The 8,350-nt window shown below is 48.9% G+C and overlaps 1 protein-coding gene across 1 annotated transcript in view; it reads right to left on the reverse strand.

Annotated features, from left to right (window-relative positions):
- LOC140739273 (UDP-glucose 6-dehydrogenase-like) overlaps positions 1 to 1,380 on the reverse strand; it is a 75,302-nt gene extending 73,922 nt beyond the window's left edge. The window contains exon 1 of the mRNA XM_073067422.1: positions 1,215 to 1,380. The gene's annotated coding sequence lies outside the window, so the exon portion shown is untranslated. The remainder of the gene's footprint in view (positions 1 to 1,214) is intronic.
- Positions 1,381 to 8,350: the final 6,970 nt, after the last annotated feature.

Here is an 8,350-nt window from a genome sequence, read left to right on the forward strand (position 1 = left end):
GACCTCAAATTGTAGTCTCACCCAACCTCCTTGGAAAAAAGCCTGCTTGCATTTACCCGATCCATACCCCTCAATTCTGTATACCTCTGTCAAATCTCCCCGTCAGTCTTCAACAGTCTAGGGAATAAAGTCCCAAACTACTCAATCCTTCCCTATAACCCAGTTCTGTGTACTCTTCTGCCATTAACCTGTGACTATTTTACACACACACACACACACACACACACACACACACACATATATATATATATACACACACACACACACTTGTTATACGTTCTGATCTAGTTACCATCATATTGTGGGATCTTGCTTTGCACACGTTCTCCCCTCAGAACTTGGGAAGTAACGGGAGAAAGAACGTCGGTTCCTCCAGACGTTTGGGATTTGCTTCGGGGGGACGGGGTGGGGACATTTCCTGAGATAAAAGAGTTGCGAAACCATTCCACACTGCAGCCTTCATACAACATGACTGTTAGCATGTCGTGACGACTTTTTAAACCTAGCCAAAGATCAATCTGACTCCGTCATGGACTGTCCCAAACCCGGCGGCTACAGAAAAGCCAGCGAGAGGAAGCTGGGCTGGACCTGGGGTCATGAATGACTGACTCAGGACAGAGGCCGCTGGTGAGCGGCTGGCGGTGGTCTGTGTCACTGGAGGAACGATGGGCTTACTGTACAAGATCAATCTAACCCTTCCCAACAATATGGTCCTCCATTTTTCTATCACCCATGTGCCTATCGCAGAGTTCCTAAATGTCCCTCACAAATCACCTCCCCTCCTTCCACACACTCATCACTCTGTGTTTAAAAAACTTACCTCTGATATTGCCCCGATACTTTCCTCTGAATACCTTATCAATCTGACCCCTTGTATTACCTCCCGTCATCTTTCAGAAACCTCCCGCGGGGGGCTGAAGATCGGGGTTGGGGGGGGTAGGGGTGATGGTGGTGGCTGTGAGGGCAACGGGCGAAGGGGCAGTGGGGAAGAGGTGGCGGAGGTTCGCCCCGCAAGGGGCGGGGGTTTAAACCGGGGCAGACAAGCGATGAATGAATGAGACGGCCCCGGAGAGAGCAGCTCGCCAGCGCTATTCTCCCGAGTGCAGGAGGTGTTTAACCCGCCTGTGAGCTTGGCAATTACTCAGGCCCCGGCACCATCACTCACACAAAAGATCGGTAACACGAGGAGCCGGGAATATACTCCCGGTTCTTACCCAGCGGCGGCGCTTGGTTCGCAGGGAGAGGGGCGGAAATTTTCCGATCCAGTTGCTCGCGAGTTTCCAATTCACAGAGGGTGGACCGGTGTCTCGGCAGTCACATCCATCCCCTAACGAGAGAGGAAAGCCACGCAGGCGTCTGCTTATAAACCGTGCAGGAGCCGGCCGCGTCAGCCCGCTGCTGATGTAGCCGAGGGAGGGTTTGCCCGGGGCGGACCACGCCTCTGGGCGTCCTTTGTACTGCCTTCGCTCTCCCCTTTCCCCTCTCCCCTACCCTCTCTCTCCGCCCTCCCTCGCCCTCTCTCCCTCTCTCTCTCTCGCCCTCTCTCCCTCACCCTCTCTCACCTCTCTCCCTTGCCCTCCCTCCTTTCTCCGCCCTCCCTCACCCTCTCTCTCCTCCCTCGCCCTCTCACCTCTCTCCCTCTCTCACCTCTCTTCCTCACCCTCCCTCCCCTTCTCTCTCCTCTCTCCCTTGCCCTCTCCTCCCTCGCCCTCTCTCACCTCTCTCCCTCGCCCTCCCTCTCCTCTCTCCCTTGCCCTGTCTCTCTCTCTCTCCTCTCTCTCTCGCCCTCTCTCACCTCTCTTCCTCACCCTCCCTCTCCTTCTCTCTCTCCTCTCTCCCTCACCCTCTCTCTCCTCTCTCCCTCACCCTCCCTCTCCTCTCTCCCTTGCCCTCCCTTTCCTCTCTCCCTCGCCCTCCCTCTCCTCTCTCCCTTGCCCTGTCTCTCTCTCTCTCCTCTCTCTCTCGCCCTCTCTCACCTCTCTTCTTCACCCTCCCTCTCCTTCTCTCTCTCCTCTCTCCCTCACCCTCTCTCTCCTCTCTCCCTCACCCTCTCTCTCCTCTCTCCCTCACCCTCCCTCTCCTCTCTCCCTTGCCCTCCCTTTCCTCTCTCCCTTGCCCTCCCTCTCCTCTCTCGCCCTGTCTCTCTCTCTGCCCTCCCTCGCCCTCTCACCTCTCTCCCTCGCCCTCCTTCTCCTCTCTCCCTTGCCCTCCCTCCTCTCTCCCTTGCCCTGTCTCTCTCTCTCCGCCCTCCCTCACCCTCTCTCTCTGCCCTCTCACACCACTCTCACCTGCTCCCTCTCTTTCCTCTCTCCCCTGTCCGCTTTCTTCACTCTCCCCTCTCCCTTGCCCTGTCTCTCTCTCTCCGCCCTCCCTCACCCTCTCTCTCTGCCCTCTCTCACCACTCTCACCTGCTCCCTCTCTCTTTCCTCTCTCCCCTGTCCGCTTTCTTCACTCTCCCCTCTCCCTTGCCCTGTCTCTCTCTCTCTGCCCTCCCTCACCCTCTCTCTCCTCCCTCGCCCTCTCACCTCTCTCCCTCTCTCACCTCTCTTCCTCGCCCTCCCTCTCCTTCTCTCTCCTCTCTCCTTCTCTCTCCTCTCTCCCTCACCCTCCCTCTCCTCTCTCCCTTGCCCTCCCTCTCCTCTCTCCCTTGCCCTGTCTCTCTCTCTCTGCCCTCCCTCGCCTTCTCTCTCCTCTCTCTCTCGCCCTCTCTCCCTCGCCTTCCCTCTCCTCTCTCCCTTGCCCTGTCTCTCTCTCTCTCCTCTCTCTCTCACCCTCTCTCTCCTCTCTCTCGCCCTCTCTCACCTCTCTCTCTCGCCCTCTCTCACCTCTCTTCCTCGCCCTCCCTCTCCTTCTCTCTTTCCTCTCTCCCCTGTCCGCTCTCTTCACTCTTCCTTCCCCTCTCTGGGCTGAGTCAGATTTATTTATTATCACAGACATCATGACGTCTAAGACTCTGACAAACTTCTTAGATGTGCAGTGGAGAGTGTATTGACTGGCTGCATCACAGCCTGGTGTGGAAACACCAATGTCCTTGAATGGAAAATCCTACAGAACGTAATGGATACGTCCCAGTCCATCACGGGTAAAGCCTTCCCAACCATTGAGCACATCTAACGGAGTGTTGTCACAGGAAAGCAGCATCCATCATCAGGGCCCCCACCAGACAGGCCACACTCTCTCCTCACTGCTGCCATCAGGAAGAAGGTACAGGAACCTCAGGATCCACACCACCAGGTTCTGGAACAGTTATCACCCCTCAGACTTCAGGCTGCTTAACAAGAGGGGCGAACTTTACTCCTCCCATCACTGAACTGCTCCCATAATATATGCACTTACTTTCAAGGTCTCTTTGTCTCAAGTTCTCTATAATTACTGCTTATTGATTTAGTATTACTACCTTTTTCTTTTTGTATTTGCACATTGTCCGTTTGTCCATCATGTCGGGTGCAGTCTTTCACTGATTCTGTTGTATTTCTTTGTATCTACTGTGAAGGCCTACGGAAAAAATCAAATCTCAGGGTCGTATATGGAGACAAATATGTACTCTGATAATAAATTTACTTTGGACTTTGAATTTGAACTCTAACACTGTTCTCCCTCCTCCTCTCTAGAACTGAATCAGGTTTGCTATCACTGACGTGCACTGAGGGATCACTTTATTAGGTACTGTACACCCATAGACTTGCTCATTCATGTAATCATGTGGTAGCAACTCGATGCATGCATGGAGACATGGTCAAGGAGTTCAGTTGCCTAAACATCAGAATGCGGAGGAAATGTGATCTAAGTGACTTTGACCATGGAATGATTATTGGTGCCAGACGGGGTGGTTTGAGTATCTCAGAAACTGCTGATCTCCTGGGATTTTCACGCGCAGCAGACTTTGAAGTTTATCGAGAATGGTGTGAAAAACAAAAGGGACATCGAGGGAGTGGCAGGTCTCTGGGTGAAAATGCCTTGTTAATGAGAGAGGTCAGAGGAGAGTGGCCAGACTGGTTCAAGCTGACAGCTCTCAAATACCCATGCAATAACAGTGGTGTGCAGAAGAGCATCCCTGAACACACAACACGGCAAAGCTTGGAGTGGATGGGCTACAGCAGTCAAAGATTATGAACGTACACTCCATGGCCACTTTATTAGATACAGGAAGAAACTAATAAAACTGGATTGAACCACACTCAGATGGTGTGGTAGTGTATCTTGCCCTGGAGCCACATGAGTAAAAAATGCTGGGTAACAAGTGAAATGAAAGAAGTGGTGAGACCAGGTCGGAGGATGTGGAATCCTTGTGGGTAGAGTTCAGAAACTATAAGGGTAAGAAGACTCTGTTGGGAGTTATTTACAGCTCTCTGAACAGTAGTCAGGATGTGGTCTACAAATTACAGCAGGAGATAGAGAAAGCATGTCAAAAGAAGGCAATGTTATGTTAGTCATGGGAGATACCAATATGTAGAGGGACAGGGAAAATGCTGGATCCCAAGAGAGAGAATTTGTGGAACGCATCTGAGATGGGTTTTTAGAGCAGCTCGTGGTTGAGCCCACTAGGGGATCAGCTACTCTGGAGTGGGTGTTGTGTAATGAACCGGATGTGATTAGGGAGCTTAAAGTAATTGTTGTGAATTTAATATTTCATCCCTAGACTCCCATGTTTTCCTTTGAATTAGATTGATGTTGTCAAGTTACAGAACTTGACAGTAATGGAACCAGTGGCCATAATATCATAGACTTCACCCTGCAACTTGAGAGGGAGAAGCTCAAGTCAGGTGTATCAGTCTTACAGTGGTGTATTACAGCAGAGGCATGAGGGAGCTGTTGGCCAAAGTTGATTGAAAGGGGTCACTGGCAGGGATGAGAGCAGAGCAGCAATGACAGGGGGCAGAACTGAGTGTCAAAACTATTAATAGAGAGATGGCGCTTGGGAAACTGAAAGGTCTGAAGGTGGATAAGTCACCTGGACCAGATGACCTACACCCCAGGGTTCTGAAAGAGGTGGCTGAAGAGATGTGGAGGCATTAGTAGTGATCTTTCAAGAATCGCTAGATTCTGGCATGGCGCTGGAGGCTTGGAAAGTTGCAAATGTCGCTCCACTCTTCAAGAAGGGAGGGAGACAGAAGAAATGAAATTACAGGCCAGTTAGCCTGACCTCAGTGGTTGGGAAGATGTTGGGGTCAATTGTTAAGGATGTGGTTTTGAGGTACTTGGAGGCACATGACAAAATAGGCCAAAGTCATCATGATACCTGAAGAGGAATTCTTTGAAGAAATAATAAGCAGGATAGACAAAGGAGAGTCAGTGGATATTGTGTACTTGGATTTTCGGAAGGCCTTTGACAAGGTGCTGCACATGAGGCTGCTAAACAAGATAAGAACCCAGGATTTTTCAGGAAAGATACTAGGATGGATAGAGGATTACACACAAAATGCTGGAGGAACTGAGCAGGCCAGGCAGCATGCACGGAAAAGAGCAAACAGTTGATATTTCAGGCCAAGACCCTTCATCAGGACAGGTTTTTTTTTCCAGTTCCTCCAGTTCTTTGTGTGTTTTGCTTGGATTAACAGCATCTGCAGATTTTTTCTTGTTTGTGAATGGAGAGTGCATTGGCTGTTTGACAGGAGATAAAGAGTGGAATAAAAGGATCCTTTTCGGGCTGGCTGTGGGTGACTAGTGATGTTCCGCAGGGACTGGTGTTTGGACTGATTCTTTTTATGTTATGTATCAGTGATTTCAATGATGAAATTGATGGCTTGATGCCAAGTTTGCAGACAATACGAAGATAGGTGGAGCAGCAGGAGGTGTTGAGGAAGTAGAGAGGCTACAGAAGGTCTTAGACAGATTAGGAGAATGAGCAAAGAGGTGGCAGATGGAGTACGGTGCCGGGAAGTGTCTGGTCATGCACTTTGGTAGAAGGAATCAAAGCATAGACTATTTTCTAAATGGGGAGAAAATTCAAAAATTCAAGATGCAAAGGGACTTGTGTGTCCGTGTGCAGGATTATCTAAAGGTTAATTTCTAGTTTGAGTCTGTGGTAAGGAAATCAAATGAGATGTTAGCATTAATTTCAAGAGGACGAGAATATAAAAGCAAGGATGTAATGTTGAGACTTTATAAAGCACTGGCGAGTCCTCACTTGGAGTATTGTGAGCAGTTTTGGGCCCCTTATTTAAGAACAGAAGTGCTGACATTTGAGAGGATTCAGAGGAGTTTCATGAGAATGATCCCAGGAATGAAAGGCTTATCGTACGAGCAGTGATTGATGGCTCTGGGCCTATACTCAGAAATTTAGAAGAATGGGAGTGGGGGAGAATCTCATTGAAACATGTTGACAGTTGAAAGGTCTAGATATAGTGGATGTAGTGTTACAAAGGATGAACAACTCTGATGGGCAGAAGGGTGCAGAGTTGCCCATGTCCCCTCCCCTGGGAGAATCACAAACTGTTACTGTTGCCAGGCTGTTAATGAGAGAGAAAGAGATGGAACGAAAACTTTTTATTGTTTTATTGGTTTTAAGGAATATAATAGAACCAAGCATTAACCATGGATGTAAGAATAATATAATTTCTAAATTATGGATATATTTTATTTTGATAGAAATATGAAATTTGTTTTGCAGCAGAAATGCAGTGCAATACATTAAAAATTACTATAAGTTACAATGGGAAATATAAAAATTAAAGAAGTAGTTCAAAAAGAGAGCAAAAAAGTGAGGTAGTGTTGATGGGTTTATGGGCCATTCAGAAATCTGATGGCAGAAGGGAAGAAGCTATTCCTAAAACATAGAGTGCGTGTCTTCAGGCTCCTGTACCTCCACCCTGATGTTCGTAATGAGAAGGGGACATGTTCAGGGTGATGGGGGTCCTTAATGATGGATGACGCCTTCTTGAGGTATCATCTTTTGAAAGTATCCTCAATGCTGGTGCCCATGATGGAGTTGGCTGAGCTTACAACCCTCTGCAGCTTTTCCCAATCCTGTGCATTGCCACCTCCACACCAGACTGAGAACTCGTTGGCCATTTTGCCTCTTCACCCCTAGTACTGGTGGCGGGTTCTGATTTGAAACATCGGCAGTGGATTCGTAGAGGTTGCAGAGGATGAGGCAAGGTTGGACCAGAAACGCAGTGGTCAGCTACAGAAACTGAGTGCAACAGACCAAAAATACTGATGTCCCTTCTCAGTGGGAAGATATCCAGTACTGATATCAGCTCTGAGCTCACAGCAACCACTGGAATCCAAATACTCTCCCCTACAGTCTGGAGAAGTTTTGTCAGAAGTGGTCTTCATTGGAAGAGTTGCTGCCAAAAAGTCACTCCTCTGAAGTGAAAAGCAAGCCAAGTGGCTCCCCTACGCACAAAAACACAAGGCCTGGAGTGCTGAACGATGGCAGCAAGTGGCTCCCCTACGCACAAAAACACAAGGCCTGGAGTGCTGAACGACGGCAGCAAGTGGCTCCCCTACGCACAAAAACACAAGGCCTGGAGTGCTGAACGATGGCAGCAAGTGGCTCCCCTACGCACAAAAACACAAGGCCTGGAGTGCTGAACGACGGCAGCAAGTGGCTCTCCTCTGCACAAAAACACAAGGCCTGGAGTGCTGAACGACGGCAGCAAGTGGCTCCCCTGTGCACAAAAACACAAGGCCTGGAGTGCTGAACGACGGCAGCAAGTGGCTCCCCTACGCACAAAAACACAAGGCCTGGAGTGCTGAACGACGGCAGCAAGTGACTCCCCTACGCACAAAAACACACAGCCAAAGTCATAAAGAACCACCTTCTGGTATGGCCTCCACAGAGCCCTGATCAACGTCATTAAGGCTGCCTGGGATTACCTGGAGAGGCTGACACTGACAAGGCAGCCGAAGTCTGCAAAAGAACCGTGGCAAGTTCTCCACGATGTTTGGAACAAGCTGCCATCTGATTTTCTTATAAAACTGCACGACAGTGTACCTAAGGGAATTGCATTTTTAAAGGCAAAGGGGGGGTCACACCAAATATTGACTTGATTTAATATTTTTACTGTTTACTGCTCTTTATAGTAAGTTTTTTGATGTTTAGAAACTCTTCATTTCATTATTTTTGAAAGCATCTTCGCTTTACAGAATATTTTACATGTGCCTCAGACTTCTGCACAGTATTGTACATCGGAACCCAGTGAAATACGTCATTTTCGTTAATGACCAACACAGTCCGAGGAGGTGTGGGAGCAGCCTGCAAGTTCGCATGCTTCCAACTCAGTGAAGTAGTACCAGGCAAAACAATGTGGAATATAGCTACAGTTACAGAGAAAGTGTAAAAATATATCAAATAGAGTGAGCAAAAATAGTGAGGTAGTGTTCTTGGATTCATGGACTGTTCAGA

Source organism: Hemitrygon akajei, chromosome 15 (genome assembly GCF_048418815.1).
Source record: "Hemitrygon akajei chromosome 15, sHemAka1.3, whole genome shotgun sequence".
NCBI lineage: Eukaryota > Metazoa > Chordata > Chondrichthyes > Myliobatiformes > Dasyatidae > Hemitrygon > Hemitrygon akajei.